Source organism: Ischnura elegans, chromosome 3 (genome assembly GCF_921293095.1).
Source record: "Ischnura elegans chromosome 3, ioIscEleg1.1, whole genome shotgun sequence".
Taxonomy (NCBI): Eukaryota; Metazoa; Arthropoda; class Insecta; order Odonata; family Coenagrionidae; genus Ischnura; species Ischnura elegans.
This window is the reverse complement of record NC_060248.1, coordinates 134,551,091-134,569,410: the sequence shown is the minus strand read 5'-3', so window position 1 is coordinate 134,569,410 and position 18,320 is coordinate 134,551,091. Positions and strand designations below refer to the sequence as shown.

General features: G+C 38.6%; 1 long non-coding RNA gene across 1 annotated transcript; it reads left to right on the top strand.

Annotated features, from left to right (window-relative positions):
* The first annotated feature begins 17,128 nt into the window (after nt 1-17,128).
* LOC124155139 lies at nt 17,129-18,058 on the top strand. The gene is made up of 2 exons (XR_006864156.1): nt 17,129-17,521; nt 17,950-18,058. It is a non-coding gene; the product is annotated as an uncharacterized LOC124155139 (long non-coding RNA).
* Nucleotides 18,059-18,320: the final 262 nt, after the last annotated feature.

Below are 18,320 nucleotides of genomic sequence, written 5' to 3'. Positions count from 1 at the left end.
TTAAATGAGGAGGCCAATCTTCTCATACCTAATTTACAATATTCAGGGATTTTAGTTAAGCTTCTTTCATAAAATGTTGTGCATACTTTTCCATAAACTTGTGGTGCAATATCTACCTACTCCAGCAGTGCACTGACAATGAGATACAATCGACAACTCTTGAGTCATCTCGACGAATAAAGAGAGCCTCTTCTACAGCTCACTGTACAGAGAGAGATGTCAAAATGGGGGAAATGAATGAGCTAGTAATCATGGCTCACGACCGACATGCTCCATTCAAGCATACACCATACAACACAAGGCCATCTTATGATATGAAAAAGTTACTATCATAGTTCTGCAATTTTCGGCAGTGCGGGCTGTCCCGCAGGGGGGGCGTGCTCCCTGTGCCCCCCATATTCCAGTAATAAACACAATGGTTGCGGAAACGTTGCAAAAGGGTTTTGTGAGGTTGCAGGATGCAGCTAGGCATTGGACGACATTGCTGCAATCTCCTAATTACCTAGCTGAGGCACTCGTTTGATCTGAAAAATTTTATGGCAAAATATTTCAGCTAGAGGATATACACATGTACATTAAAATCTAATTCATCCAATTCATGTGACATTGATTGTATGTGAAAGTGGAATATTCACTAGGTTGCAGAAAGGTTGTAACATGTTGCTAGTGGCTTAGGAGAGTGTTATATGGACATACTTTTCCCCTAACATACATATATTCAAAAATGGGGTTTTTGAAGCATATTTGAATCTTCTGAAGCAAATTGGCTCTTATGAGAATTTTTTTTTTTTTCGGTGTTAAGACAGAGTTAGTAAGAAGAGGAGGAAATAACCTCACCAATGGATTGTTTGGCATGATGTACTTCATCTTTACGGACGATATTGTGGGGCTTTTGTCATACTTGGGGATTCAAAGACCGGCATGAGAAAAAGGCAGTTTAGCACCACAGTAACATGTGCCTGCATTTTTGGTGAGTTAATTGTCATTGAGTGAGTACTTATTTGGATAATTATAGTTATCACCATTCCGTAACCGAAATCAAAAACCTTTTCATTTCAGGTGCTTTTCATTTAAAAATAAAATTAGCTAATGCAACTTAATTATTCTTCTTAATTATACACGATGTAGTTGTCTCTTTTAACTTATTTGTCCATCTGCTCTGGTAACTTGTCAACAACTTTTTACCCTTGACATCCCTTTGCTTTATTTATAAACTTCAACATTTTCCCTTGTTGATTTAAGTTATCATTTCATTAAAACAATTTCGCAAACTTTTTCCCTTGTCAATTAATCAATAATACAACTCTTGGATTCATTAATTTATAAAAGACCCATTTTAGAGCTCAATATCTTCAATCGAACCCTTGACAATGGCTTCGTCATGATGTCTGCTACTTGCTTCTCAGTTGGAACTTGCTGAATGCCCAACTTGCCCTCTGCAACCTTTTCTTGAACGAAAAAAGCTTGATTGCTATATGCTTCGTTCTTTTATGGAATTCTGGATTCTCGGCCAGTTCAACTGCTGCTGAGTTACCCACTTGCAAAATCGGGAGTGATTTCAACGGTTGAATTTGCCTGAAAAGTCTCGTCAGCCAAATAATTTCCTTTGCTGCTTCAGTTCTGCTGCAATCTCAGCTTCTGTTGTTGAAGTAGCAACCATCGGCTGTCTTTGACTTAGCCACGAAATTGCTCCTCCAGCGTGAGATACAACTACTCCTGTAGTCTATCTCCTGTTTTGACACACCCTCCAAAGTCTGCATCACAGTAATATTCTAAAATGCCTTTTTTTGCTTTAGAACTGTAGAAGTAATACCCAAATCAAGCGTCCGTGCCAAGTATCGAAAGGCCCTCTTCACTCTTGCAACATCTTCTGATGATGGATTTTCTAACGACCTTGAGATAAATCCAACGGTGTACGCCAAATCTGGTCTGGTTCCAGTCATGATGTACATTAATGCACCTACTGCTTGTCGGTAAGGAAACTTGTTTCCCTCCATCTCCTCGTCTACTGGAACGCGGTTGAGGCGTCGATTTGAGCTAATAGTATCTCCTCGCTCGTAACTATGCTCAAAATCGACCTGATCGTTCCCATCTTTGCCACAGGACTGTAGGTTTGATTAAAATTAATTCCCTGACGTTGACCGCAGCCTTTGGCAACTACTCTTGCTTTGAACTTGTCAATGCTTCCGTCTGGTTTCATCTTTAACCGAAAAAGCCATTTGCAGGGAATTGCTTTTTCTCCTTTTGGCAAATTTGTCAGCTCTCATGTTTCATTCTTAAGCAATGAATCCATTTCGCTGTCCATGGCCTTCTTCTATTCAACACATTCTCGTCTGTTCAAAGCTTCTGTGACGGTATCTGGATTAATATTCTCAATAACAAACTCCTCAGCAATCATGATGCACTCTGCGTATGAAAGTGATTTTCTCCATGAGAAACGATCCCTCAGTCTTCCTAGCATTCCTGGTCGCTCAGCTGCTTCACTTGGAGGCTCATTTCTTGAGTATTGTGATTCTCCTTCGTCTTCGCTGTCTTGATACTCTTGATCTTCTTTACCGTCTTGTTGCTTAACCCGTTGTTGCAGCTGTTCATTGCGAACTTCTTCTTGAGCATGCTCTTCTTCAGAATTGTCTTGCGGTTCCTTCAAATTTGCGTCTCGAAGAGGTAACTTTACTCTTTCTGTGCATTCGGTAAACTTCTCTTGAAATTTGACGTCTCTGGACATAACTACGCTGTGCTTCTCTTTAACGTAGTCTGTACCTCTCCTCTCCGTCGTATCCAACAAGACATCCTTTTACAGCTTTCACGTCCATCTTCTTCCTCTTTTGAACGGGAATATGGACAAAACACGTTGATCCGATGATTCGAAGGTGTTTTATCCTTGGTTTTTCTCCAAACCATAACTCATGAGGACCCCAACCTTCCACTGATGATTTGCCAGTCTTTTTAAGTATATGAACTCAGTACTTACTAATTCAGCCCAAATAGCTTTTGGAAACTGAACCTCTGGATTAGAGTACTGAAAGGTCCTAGCCATCTCCACAATTGTCTGATTCTCACGCTCGGTGCCACCGTTTTGCTCTGGAGTGTACGGTGCTGTCAGCCTAAGCGTGATTCCTTCTGTTTGAAGAATTCTTTTGACTTCCTCGTTGTCAAACTCCTTTCCATTATCGAACAAGAACTCTTTAATGATGTGTCCTTGGTTCTTTGCGTGTGCAATCGTCGCCTTGAGAACGTCCTTCACGTCTAACTTTTCCTGAACGACGTAACCATAGCGATATTTTGTGTAACTATCCTTTAACACAACTAATTATCGTCTTTTTTTAAACGAATCGTCAAATGGACCGCATACATCACCCGACATCAGCTCTCCAGGCCTTGAAGTCTTCTTTCTTGTGCCAAATGTCATGCGATGAGCTTTGCCATCAATACAAGGCTCACACAGATCCATTTTTGAAGATACCTTGATTCCCAATTCCTTTTCAAGCATCTGTTTCACATGCCTCTTGTCTTGATGTCCCCATCTCTCGTGATACAGCTGCCGTGTCGAATTTTCTGCTTCAACAACTTTGACCCATTGGTTCAATGGCTGCCTTGTACAGAGTTCCTCCTTTCTCGCGACTTCCGCACAGCACTAGTTTTCCGTTAACTTCCAACCAGCACTTAGTTTTCGTGGAATGAAATTTGCTATTTTCATTCCTATTTTGGGCAGCTAAAACTGAAAACAGGTTTCTAGAAGTAATTGGAACGTACCAAGTGTTTCTTAAAGTCATCTTCAAGATCTTTTCTTCAGTGAAAGATAATATTTCAATGATGCCTTTCCCGATGGCCTTGAGAACTTCATTTCCAGCAGCCTTAATTATGCAGGGACTAAGTAATTCCTGGAACTCGACAAACACAAGCTTCGTCTCTCAATTGTCGATCCACCATCCTTTTGGAACCGTCTCGACTTTAAACATATCTTCACTAATAACACTCAGGGCTACATTGGTGTCCACGGCGTTGCTCTGAGGAGCGCTCTTCTTTGGTCGTCCATCAGCATTCCACTTCTTACAGTTCTTAACCCAATGGCCCTTCTTGAAGCAATAATTGCAGCAGTCCTCTTTTCTTGAATTTTTGTGACCCGGACCGAAATTACTTTCCCTCTTCTGTTTGTCCTTCTTGACCACAAGTGCCTCCTGGGAATTTTCTTCGTAGTGTTTTTTCTTGCAATTCCTCTTGAACATGCACAACTGGCTTGTGAGTTCCTCAATAGATTTGACATCGTCTTTTGTCAACAACATCCAACTTGATTTGAATGTCTCAAATGTGCTCAGAAAAATGTGCAAAATTTTACTCATTAAAATCACCTCTGGCATGACGTTCTCACCCTTCGTCTTTAAACCATTATTTATCTCGTTCCACAGGCTCTTTAGCTTTGCGATGCGCGTTGATACTGTTGAAGGGTGTGCTCAATAGTTTCTTAATGTCTGTCTGCTATGATCCTGTATCGAACAATCGATACAGGATCATAGCAGACAGACATTAAGAAACTATTGAGCACACCCTTCAACACTCCCCTTTGCTCATAGTTGCAGCCCCAATTCTTTCAATAAACAAGTTTCAACTCTTTCGTTTTGAGCAAATACTTAAACACACGCTTCACAGCTCTCCAATCAGACAAAGTAGGATTTACACACTTTTGACTTAGTTTACCTATGGCACATGCAACATCTGGACGGCTTACCGTGGCAACATACATTATATGACCAATAGCTTGTTCATACAATTTTTTATCAAAGGGTTCATCACAATCAATATCAAAACCAGCTTCACACTCCTTAGCTAAAGGTGTTGACACCCCAGTCTCATTCATAATATCAAATAACTCTAACATTTGACTCACTTGGGCAGATTGGTCGAACACAACCGTCTCACTGTCAGGCATAGTTAGATGAACAGAAAGAAATTGGGTGTCAGAGCCCAACATTTTGACATCCAACTTTTCTTTAATCTCGCCCTTAAAACCTTCAATCATAGACTTTTTCCCAACAATCAAAAAATCGTCAACATACACAGCCACAATGAGATCCTTAGTTTCATTTACATATACACATGAATCACTCAAACAAGGTTTCAAGTCCATACCCTTCAAAATATTGTTTATGTGTTTGAACCACATTCTCCCTGCTTGCTTCAACCCATAGAGACTTTTCTTTAGTTTGCACACATATTGGTTCCTATTCTTTCCCTCAATTTTGAAAAATTCAGGTTGCTCCATATATATGTCCTCATCTAAGACACTGTTCAGGTAAGCGCACTCAACATCAATGTGTTCATAACACCATTCATTCTCAGCACAGAGAGCAAGTAAAATCCTCAATGTTCTGCGTTTTACAATTGGACTGAAGGTTTCAGTGAAGTCCACCCCAGGTCTCTGCCAGAATCCCCTTGCTACAAGTCTAGCCTTAGGTCTGTTTGAGTCCCTTTTAATACTTAGAACCCACTTACAATCGATCACATTTGTATTTAACGGTCTCTTGACAATGTCCCAGACATCCTTTTTGTAAAGGTTCTCTAATTCAGCCTCCATAGCTAATCTCCATTTTCCAGATTCATTTCCCCTTAAGGCATCATTTACAGAAATGGACACACACAGATCTTGAGCCCTACAAATCATTGCAATGTTCCCACAACAAGAATGAGTCTTTTCTTTTCGAAGTCTGGAAGACCTCCTAGGAGCAAGTACATTTTCAACTCCCAAGTTAACCCCATCGTCAAGTACCCCCTCATGATTTTCATCTCCATTCATCAAGTTCTCCAAGAAAAAATCATCATCTCCTTCCTCATACTCACCATCACTCTGGACTTCAGGCTCATCCGGGTCAAAGGTCCCTTCATCATCCACATGCCATATCCAATCATTACATCTCCTTGGAATGTGAGTGATTTCACACATCTCTTTACACGGGAACACCCTCTCCTCAAAACGTACATGACATGATATAATGACACTCCTACTTTTTGGCAAATAGATTCTGTACCCCTTCACTTCTCTATCATATCCCACAAAAATACCTTCATCTGCCCTACAGTCAAACTTATTTCCAGTTGGACTCACCAGATACCAGACCTTACAACCAAACACCCGCAATCTAGAAAGCTCCCCTTGGATGTCAGCCTTCTCTCCTTTCCATAATTCCAAGGGAATTTTGTTCTCAATTGCAGACGATGGACACAAATTTCTGATATGACATGCTGAACTTATTGCTTCAGCCCACAAGAAAACAGGAAGCCCTGCTTGAATGAGCAAACACCTTGCCATTTCCACTAGTGTTCTATTGGCACGTTCAGACACACCATTTTGCTCGGGGTTTCTAGGCACACTTTTCCGATGCAGAATACCCTCAGCCTTCAAATAATTCTCAAACTCAACACTTGTGTATTCGCCACCATTGTCTGATTGAAAAGCACTTATTTTCACCTGATGCTGAGCCTCAACCTCTCTCTGGTATTCTCTAAAGCATTTAAATACTTCACTTTTTTTCTTGATTATCCTGACATTTGTGAATCGAGAGAAATCATCAATGAAAGTCACAAAATAATGACCTCCCCCCAACGATTGACACTGTGCCCTGCCACTTACGTCACTGTGGACAATTTCTAAAGGGCGTTCACAATTGTGATGAGCAACTTTCGGAAATGGCAACTTAGTCATTTTACCCTTCACACAGACTTCACATAATTCATCGTCCCTTTTGGAATCCTCTTTCTTGAGATCAAGACCTGGGATTCTGTTCATAGCACCTTCATGGAGATGTCCTAATCTCTCGTGCCACAACGTACTCTTGAAGGCTTTGGCCTGAAATACTTCGATTTCTGTACCACCATTGCACTCATCGTTGACAGAAACATTTGCGACGTAGCTCTCATCTGGCTCAGTCTCTAAATAATATACACCATTTTCCACTAAGGCATTGAACAACACATCACCGTCATCATGCTCTCCAATAGCTTCATTTAATCTGAACACGGTCTGTACACCTTTCTTCGCCAGCTGTCTGACAGACACAAGATTCACGTCCAACTCAGGTACCCACAGAGCATTTGATAGTGACAAGGTCCAGCCCCCACAAGAGTTTGCTAACTTGATGACAATAGTTCCCTTCCCCTTCACGGCCAGACGTCCCTTTCCAATCTTTACTTCTCCGGTGGCAGGTTGGAAATCAAAGAAGCGGTGACGGTCTGGCGTCATGTGGTTCGAAGCACATGAATCTGGGTAACTAACACACTTTCTTTGGGAGCAAGCCAAAGCAAACGCAGATATGAGTCCTTTAAACTTCGGCTTGTCCCCTCCTTTCTCTTGTCTCTCCCGTGACTCCTCGCCTTTTTCTTTTCTTTCCTCCGACTTGTCTCCCCTTGGCGCCCCACACTGGTAAGAAATGTGGCCCCACTTACCACACTTATAGCATTTCTGATCAGCAGTGCTCCTCTGCTTTCCGTTGTTGGCTGCTCTCGTCCTGCTGAACTTCCGCGCTGCCAACGCACTGCCATGTTCAGAGGACTCCGCAGCATTAATCCTTCTCTCCTCAAGCAGAAGGTCTGCCTTCACCGCCCTAGACGTCAGTTTCTCATTGATCTTTGTTATTCTCACATACGTAGAATACTGTGGATCCTTCACGAGTCCCGCCAATATAAAAGAGGCCACAACGTGGTCTTGGAATACGATGCCGTTTTTGGTTAATTTACCGCAGAGCTCCTGTATCCTCCCAGTGTACGCTGAGATGTCCATCGCCTCTGTCTTCTCAATGCTACCCAGCTCTCGGAGACACATAGCTATATCCATGGATGTAGCCCTCCCATGAATCTCTTCTAAGGTGTCCCAACACTCCTTGGCTGACCTCAAATGGCTGATGTCTGTGAGATACTCCGGGCGCACATGCCGGAAAATGTATGCGCGAGCCTTGTTGTCCTTGCGCATATTTTCTGGTCTCTTCAACTCGTCTGCACTCAGCCCCGGGTTGATTGCGTCCCAGCAGTTCAGAAAAATCATCGACGCCTCCGACATGGTCCTCCAATATTCGTAATTATCCTTGCTCAGGATTGGATTCATTTGCCTATCCGAATCCAGCAACTCATCTTGATCCGCCATGGTCTCGCCTTTTCTATTATGTCCAATTTACCGAATCACTAACGTCTATCACCACACAGCACGATCCCTGGGCCCATAACCTGTTATAAGGAGTTATGGCAGTGGTAATAAGAGTCACACAGCGTTAGTTCAACAAGATATATTCGGATATAAACGGATACAATTGAGTTGTATCCGTTTATATCCGAATATATCTTGTTGAACTAACGCTGTGTGACTCTTATTACCACTGCCATAACTCCTTATAACAGATACATCCTCTCCTGATGTCCAAACAAAAGCAAAGAAATCAGTGCAAATTGAAATAATTGGTCCTTACTTGATGCTTCGAAGAGTTGTTTCAATGCCACCCAAGTCTCATACGCAGTTTCCTGGTCCATAATTTTTAGATAGACCTCATCTGTCGCTGAGCTTGCAATCATTGACTTTGCATAGCTGTTTGCCTTACGGTACAAATCAGACTTTATCTTATGTTCCTTGATTTGTTTATCCGTCGCATCTTCAGCCAACCTGCACCTTCAGCGCACCTGGTTTCTCTAACCTTTTTTCAATGATGTCAACAGCACCGTCATGGTAATCTAGCCAATCACAAACTCTCCTCTTCCGCAGTGGCCAGTCTCTCTCACCCGCCAGCGGCTTGATATGTTTTGCTAAATCCATATTTTTCACTTTTGACGAAGTGCCTGCGAGCCCATGACCTAATGTAACTCAATTATTCTTCTTAATTATACACGATGTTGTTGCCTCTTTTAACTTATTTATTCATCTTCCCTGGTAACTTGTCAACAACTTTTTCTTACCCTTGACAACCCTTTGCTTCTTTATAAACTTCAACATTGGCATCTTACAGCCACAAAGGAGAAGGTAATAGATTGGCTGAGACATGCCAACAATAAAGCTCTTCCACTCTCACAGCAACGGAATTACATCTATCGCATTAACAACATTTACAAGTGGTACAGTGTTTTATTTAAGTCCTTAGATTTTGAAATATTTCCTACAATTCCTCCTATGTATTTGAAAAACGTTCTTTTACAATGATTGTATTTTTCTCACCTGCTATAAGCGGAACAGCTCAGACTGTCTCGGCGATTGCTTTCGCATTCAAATAACAAGTTGTCCACTGCCCTTAGATTGAGGTGGCCTCTGCATGCGTCTACCATCACGTTTTTCAGCGCTGGGATACGAGGTTGAAAATGCACTTGTAGACAGAGTGCGGATGACAGGGTCTTCCTGAGGTTGAGTGCATAGCAAGTTGAGTGATACATATGTGCAGTCTAACCAAATGCAAAAAATGAATTAGGTTCTAAATATAAAAATGAAAAATATAATCTATGATTAGTAAATATAAAATATAAAAGTTTCACAAATTTCATGTGGGAACACATTGGTAAATTTAAAATACTTTTACGAGTTCACATGTGCAAAAGATAGCCAAGGTAGACGTGGGCACTTGTAAATAATATAAATTTAGTCAATATTACTTACTCAAAATGCATGTATTGATTGTTTTATACAGTGAATTTTTATCAAATAACTGAATTATACTATTTTTCTAAAAATAAAACGATTTTGAAAGTATTCAAAACCTTCACCACAGCTAAACAAGAGCATAATAAAAATTGGGCATTAAATTCCTGTGCTCCTGTTTAAATATCTATCAATCTAATTCCCATATGCTCCTTAAGGCTAAATTCAACACGCATATAGTGTGAATATTTCTTTGAAAAATTAATATTTTTTATTATAAATACATATGTATTGTTAATCTTAGTGTTCAACCCTTTACTTGGTTCTCTGTTTTTTCAAAAATTTCCCCCCCCCTGGTTTTGTACCCCCCCAGTCCGAATGAAATTCGTGGCTACGCCACTGCCCCCAACCCCCATTCATGTTTGCTATGCTGTGTCCGCACGTATGTTGACCAAAAACGTCAAGTAAACGAGCAAAAATATTTGCTCTGAGAGGATTAATAGATCAGCATAGTATTATTTGATTTACGTTTTCCCTTTCATTTCACCAATAGTGTATATTGTATATTTTTCGTTACGTAAACTTTTATTTACCGTTTTGAAATGTTTACAATGATGCTATCGAGGGGTTAGGTGGAAGATGAGACTTATTAATCTCAACCTCGCCCAAATGAAGACATCTCATTATTATTATTATTATATTAAGATGTGCCAAATGTGGTAGCTTACGAAAAATATCACAAATATGAGGCCTAATGACAGTTTGAAATAGGTTTTTTTTGTATAAAATGTATTGTTTTGTGGCTAACAATAAACAAAAGATACAGTAAAATCTCTTGACATTTTAATGGAGGGGACCAAAAGTTGGGCAATTTGATGTATAGAGGTTCACTATAGAGAGGTTTTAGTGATAGGCACCATTTTTTCATATCCTTCGGAAATGAAAGGCACTACTGTCTTTTAAACCATTATATTTATGCGTTTAAATAAAAATGCATGCATTAGTGACCATATATATTTATTATTTAATGATAACACAAAGTGAGCGCTATCGTGTGATTTTTACCATGGTTCGAGAGAAACCAATGTGATCTCTCCTTATTCAACAGTGGCTTAAAATGATTAGGATAGTTGGATATCTTTTTTCTTATTTACTGTTAGGTACATATACTCTCATATGGAACAAAATGGCCACAACGAATGGTTAACATGAAAATTACAGCATATTAAAAGTGCAAAAGAAAAAAATAAGTGTGAAACATTTATCGCTGAAAATGTCATTCCATGTACGTCATTGCGGCTGCATTAACGGTCTCTAGTTGTCTTGGTCGATTTGGGGAGGTAGTTAGGCTGCCTCGGGGGTGTCTCCTTGGTATTATAAGTGAAGGTTTTACGAGATAAAGAAGTTCACTACATATAGGTTTGCCTATAAATTTACATGTAAATCTGACGGGCCTCTCCAAGGGCTACCACCTTATCGTGGTGGAGAGGTTTGAGTGCCCCTATGACCCGGAGAGCTATGCTGGCGGGAGCGTATGCTCCTGGTAGGGCCACCCAAGCCAGACAGGTCGAAGGGTAGGGGACTGACTAAGTGTAGCCCACTGGTCCTCCAGGTTGGGGGTTGTGTGACAGGCAGGTAACCTGCCCATGTAAAACCTTCTTTAACTCATAAGCTTCACAGAGAGCCTCAGAATAGGTTAGGATTCAACAGACGACGATTAGGCAAAAGTAAGGACATGAATATGGGTATAACGGATATATTAAACATAGCCACATGGAATGTACAAGGCTTAGGCAATCACGAGTTAGAACTTAACAACACCCTTAAAGGATACAAAAAGAATATGGCGGTCATCACTGAAACAAAGAAGAAACTCAAAGGGACAAAAGACTTGGAAGATTACGTAATGATATACAGTGGAGTTGATCAGAATAAAAGAGCATGTTGTGGAGTGAGTGCTTTAATAGACAAAAAATGGAAAAATAATATCAGGGAATACACTTTCATAAACGAAAGAATAATAACTGTGCGACTCAAATTTGATAGGGGTTATTTAACAATACTTGGAACGTATGCACCTGAAGATGGGAAAAAGGAAGATAAGGAGATTTTCTATGAGCAACTGCAAAAAGAAATAGGGAAGTTAAATAATAATAATAATAATAATAATAATATTTATTTGCCCAAGGATACAATATGTCATGATAAAATCATTAAACAAGTATATAGGGCACGTCAAAATTAACAAATTAACATAAGAAAATGCTACATTTCAGATTGAAGATATTCTTTTATACTATAAAAACACTTCTCTATTAAGTAAGCAAAGACCCTCTTTTTAAAAACATCAATATTTTCTATACTTTTAATGTTTACAGGTAGGTTATTATACAATTTTGTACACATGTGCTCAGGCCCTCTAGATACCAGAGCTAGGTTCGATTGTTTGACATGAACGTCACAACATCTCCTTGTTTCATAGGAATGTATCTTATTATTCATAGTAAAACAACCTTTATACCTTTTTACATATATGACACTCTGATATATATATACGCAAGGTACAGTGAGTAATTTAAGGCTTTTAAAAAAAGGGCGACAATGAGCTCGATACTTTAGTTTGCACATACTTCTCACAAATTTCTTTTGTATAACAAACACATCATGAAGTTGGGGCGAAGATCCCCATATTATAATTCCATATGAAATTCTTGAGTAGAATAGTCCATAGTAAAGGGTTTTCAGAACATACTGGCTTACACTATGCTTTAATACTGATATAAGATAAAACACTGTATTCAGTTTTTTACATAGGTGCTCTATATGTGCATCCCACTTCATATTTCTATCCACATAAATTCCTAGAAACTTTACACATTCCATATCATTAAGATAATTATTTTTACATTGCAGTAGATCATTGTCCTTTGGGCTGTGCCCAGCAGAAAACAATATCACTTGGGTTTTATCATCATTAAGCCCCAGTTCATTGACATCACACCAAGTTTGCATGCATTTTATTATACATTGACTGGAATCAATTAACGCGGTCAGATTTTTTCTTTTTGACAAGATGGTCACATCATCTGCATATAATACACACTTATTATCTTGGGTTACAATTTTATTAGGTAGGTCATTGATGAATATTAGAAAGAGAAGAGGACCCAATACTGACCCCTGTGGTACACCCTTTTTGACTTCTAATGTGGAGGAGAAATAGACCGTCCCATCCTTCCTGTATGCTACTTTCTGTTTTCTTCCATGAAGATATGTCTTAAGCCAATTTAGAGGAATGCCCCTAATACCTATTGATTCACATTTTTTTAGCAATTTGTCATGATCCACAGCATCAAAGGCTCGGCTCATGTCAAAAAATATCCCCATTACCTTATTTTTACTATTTATTTCCTGTGTAATATTATCAATTGCATTAAATAGAGCCAATTCTGTCGATTTTCCCTGCTGAAAGCCATATTGATGGAGTGATATTATGTTTTGCTTATCAAGATAGTCAATGAGCCTTTTACAGAATACATACTCAAATAATTTACCAAATTGTGGCACTATAGATACTGGCCTGTAGTTTTGCAGATTATTTCTATTGTCTTTGTTCTTATACACTGGGACCACCTTAGATACCTTCAAGGAATCAGGATATACACCTTCTGACAAGGACTGGTTGACTAACGAGAGTAAGGGTCTTCGTATGAGGGACTCACAGTCTTTAATTACTTTTCCCGTTATTCCCTCAATGTCAGCAGACTTTTTCTTTCCTATCTTGGCTATATAGAGAGACAACTCTCTTTCTGAGCAAGGCTTAAGATACAATGAGCTACTTATTTTATGGTTTTTGAGAGTAGCTCCACTTTGGGTGGTAATCACCCTCTTAGGAAGTTGCAAGAATGAGTGGTTTAGGGCATTGGAGATTTCAATGGGATTTGTAGTAATTTCCCCTTGTTCATTTGTAACTTGATCTGGCAGAACTGTTGGGTTGGCATTGACATTACTTTTTATGATGTCCCAGGCTACTTTGGAATAATTAGAGGCATTCCTAAACCTTTGGTCATTATACTCCCTTTTTGCTTTTCTTATAAATATCTTATATTCTTTCTTAAGTTGAGAGTACTTCTGTCGCAACCCATCATCATTTGAGTACCGTATTTGCAAAAATGTTTGTTTTAGAACTCTGGATAAGTTTTGAACTTCTTTTGTAACCCATTTTTTTGTGCTGACACTCCTGTGTTCCACGGACTGCAGCGGAAAAGCTAAGTTGAAGTAATACTTAAATCTACAAAGATATTCATCAAAGTTAACATTCAGAGGTCTTCCACCATATATGTCTTTCCAATCTTCTTGATTCAACAATACACAAAAATAATTCATATTATGCTCATTAAAGAACCTACATTGATTTAGGGTTTTTGATTGAGGATGCTCCTCATGTATATGAAAGATGGATACAATAGCTGAATGATCAGATATTGCTGGGTCAAATACTGAAGTATTAACATTAGATTCATTGTAATCAGTGAAAACGTTATCCAGTAGTGTCCCTGTGCCATTAGTAATCCTTGTTGGAGTATTTACCAGTGGTTTCATTTGATAGGACTGTAAAATTCGCAAAAATCTTCTTTTATCTTGTCCGTCCTTTAAAAGGTTACAGTTGAAGTCTCCTGCCAATATAATATTTGGTCTTGACAATTGACTTGTCAAGGTGTACAACAGATTATCTAAAATTTCTAGGAAACTATTAAAGCTACTAACAGGGGATCTATATACAGATAATACAATAAAATCATTACTTGCTACAGTGTACCTCACTGCTGCACATTCAAAAATAAGTTCAGCATTTAGATTATGCACCAAATGCGACATATTAGAAAAAACTAATGTACTTTTTACAAAAATAACAACACCTCCATTACGATGATCTTTCCGACAATAAAAGTCACCAATCACATAGCCTGGTATTGATATAATTATATCACTCATCCAATGTTCGCTTAAACATATAAATTCTGGTTTCTCTGCCTCTGCTAGTGCTTCAAGCTCTGCTATTTTGTTACTCAGGCACTGAATGTTTAAAACCAGTAATTTAAACCCTGAGTGTGTCTTTTGCTGATTTGAGTCACAGAAAGCTAGTCAGGAAGACTTACCCTTAGGTTCGACTCTCGTGTCAGTCGACTGTTGTCTTGGTCTTGTAAATTTGTTGATGATCACGCCAGAAGGCCAGTGAAGCGGATTAATCACCTGTTTAAAATCACTGTATTCCACGCCGAGTTTGAATGCACCATGTACACTTTTACCTTCTATTTTTTCACAAGAAACACACGTGACGTCAAACTTATTTTTTACAGGGACTACTTAACCCATTATTCCCCAGACTGCACATAGGGCTTTTAACTCCGGTTATTTCGTATTTTACGGTTAATTATGGCCTAATTAAGATTAATTTTCGGACAAAATTAATATATTCAGCATAATATATGATTTGCATAATGTTGCGTTTACGCAACGCTGGGAAAACTCCGGAAAATAAAAGCAAAAAAATTTTTGAAAACTTAGGTTGCATATTTTATTTTTCATCGTCTTTTCTGATGTAATGTTCAATAATATGCTGCTCGGAATCAAACGTAGCGCTTTGAACAACATAATTATCCTTGATTTGCAAATTTGACATCTTCGCCGGGGATTATATGTAGCCTGCGGATGAAATGCCGTATTCTCCCTTGACGGGCATGCTGCGGTTAACCCCACATACATGTTATTTTTCCTAAGGTGTCCCGCATGTTGACATCGATTTTTATGCCAAATGTCATCAGCCATTGTATTGGAAACGAATTCTAGTCTCAGTAAAGTTTTACGATCTCGGACCGAAATTCTAACTGAGGAATTGCTTTGCCCGTGACTTAGGCGTAAAATCACCACGGATTCACCACTGCACTGTCAACCCCTTTTTGGAATAGCCCAGGTAAAAATATTTGGTCTGTAACTAATCTGGATCTGGTCTGTAACTGGTCTGAAAGGCTAAATTTTGTTCTGTAACTGGTCTGTAACAGAACTGGACTGGTCTGGATTTCAGAGAGGCAAAGGAAAATGGTCTGTAACTAGTCTGGAATTCTGGTCTGTAACTGTGCTGTAATATTCGATGGTCTGCATCTAGTCTGGATCTATTCTGTAACTATGCTGAAATATTCTATGAGTTTCAACTGGTCTGGAACTATTCTGGAAAAATTCCAAGTGAGTCAACTGGTCTGGATTCTGATGTGACATGAGATCTGATATTTTATTCGGTCATCTGCAATTGCTCTTAAATTTATTTGTAACAGTGAAATTATTACAATGTATATCAGGCATTGATACTTAATGGAATTAGGAATCCTGGGCTATGGAGTGGTCAATTTTTAATGTCCATTAATTTTTTTTCAAGAAGGGTTACAATTTTATATTTGTTATTTCATAGATGAATTTCACATGGGTTCAAAGGTACCCACTGCCCACAATCATGGCTTGTGGAGAGTTGCGTTATTTGGATGGCATTAGACAGGGCTGCATCATAAATTGAGACTAATATCAGAAGTACTTCTGATATTAGTCTCAATTTATGATGCAAACTTTAAGCATTTAAGCAAGCTAGGTAAGATAGTAAAAAATGAATATGCGAGGTAAAAATAAATATTACTTCTAAATGATTGCACAAGCAATGAAGGTTGAAATATTAAATAGGGTTTTAGAAAGTAGTTAGCAGTCAATAAAATAATTTGCAATGGTTTATTCTAATTCCAATGTATTTACCAATATCAGGCAAAACTTTTTGCCCGCAACTTCCACTGTAATAAAAATGAACTCCTCCATGGTGGGTAGACATAGGGTAAATGAAGGGTAGTACCCTCCATGGTGTGTAGTTAACCCTCCATCAACCCATGCTCTACATTCCAGGGAGGGTAAGGCAAGGGTAGCACTACCGTGGAAGAAGGATTCTTCCATGGCACTATCTTTCCTTAGATCTCCTTCACTCACCAAACATCTACACTTACATGTTATATACTAACATACCTTCTTCTTTCAAAAAATTGCATTGCATATCTGTAGGGAAGGGGTGCAGTTAATGAGCTGATTGTAAGAAAAATTTAATATCTTCCAGCTAGTAGCGCTTACACACTTTATTTGGGCTATGGAAGCATAAAATAATAAACTTAAGTATCTATTTGCCCCCTCAAATGCAAATGGTTCTCGATTCAGAACACCGTGTATAAAATGGTAATAAGGTGAACGTAATGCATCATTTCAGTAACCCATTAAAATTAAAGCATTTGTTGAAGAAAAGTCTGAAATATCTGAAAAGTCCCTCAGGTACCTTCGTGAAGGTACACCTCGCACCTATAAGAAGCAGGTGCACCTGCTCCAGAGAAATTTAGTTCTGTAAAAGAATGTAGTAACTGCGGTAAATACATATTTTGCGGATTAAAAATTTGAGTTACAATTTTTTCCCATTATATAACGTACTTATAACGTGTTAAAAATCGTATTTTGAAACTTGCGCCAAAACAACCGGCGGCCATCTTCTATACCACGTGACCTAACAGCCATTGGCACTGGAATGTTTACACTCGTAGATACAGTAGTTTCCGACTTTGTGAATTAATCTGTGCCTTAAAACCGTATTTTACAAGTAACTGTATGTTTAAGAACATATGGATGGGGAAAATATAACGTTTTTCAAAGTGAAAACTTCCAAAAAGGAATCGAAAAAAATACTGTTTCATGCCAATTGCATACTATCACAATGAAATCAACGCCGGATAAAGTTTTTATTTACCGGGTTTGCGGAAAAAGTGGCTCCTTGCAGCACGTAGAGATCTAAAGAAGATGCCTTGGTCAGCATCAACCCATCTCTGCTGCGCTGACTATTTTAATGTAAGTACATGGAACATATTTTTACAATCGATAGTAAATCAACGAACTTGAGTATCAACAATTTTTAGGACTAATGCAATTAATGAACTACTTCTTTCAACCCAATAGCTATATAAGATTATTTATTACTACGTTCTCACTGTGGTTACAATTTAGGTTGATCTTTGGCTTAACTTGTATATTAAAAATACTATTCATTCAGATCGATTAAGTTGAAATATTTCAAATTACTGTTCTCGCGTTAGAAACCACATTGTTAGCAGTTTTTCATGGCATAAAAGTATTAGTCTCACTATAAATTCATTCGTGTATGAAGGGTTTTTCTTGAAATTGAATAACCATATTAGAGAATATGTGGAACAATTTTAAGTTACTTTAAGTACTTATTACTTAGCTGGTTATTAAATGTTACAATTCTCATTTTCCAGGATTGATGGCGATGGACACTAGACGTTTTCTCTACTACAATACATGTTAACTGAGTTACTAATACTAGAGAATGTTTTGAGTACATCAATAAATGTTAAATTGCCGGTATGGATTTATTTTACTGCACAGAAAATCATCCACCTCCATACGAATCCAAAATTTCCTGTTGCAGGGGATATGTTATTGATGGTTTGTCAAAAGTCATATGCTAACATGTTTTATCAACTTAGAACTTTGATGGGAGTTCACAGCTGAAATGCAGTTGCCATGTGTGATTACAATGAATATCTTACGATCGGGTTGACATTTGTTAAATTCTGAATTCCATTTGCATTCATACTGGCATAATCTGGAGCTACATCAACTCTGA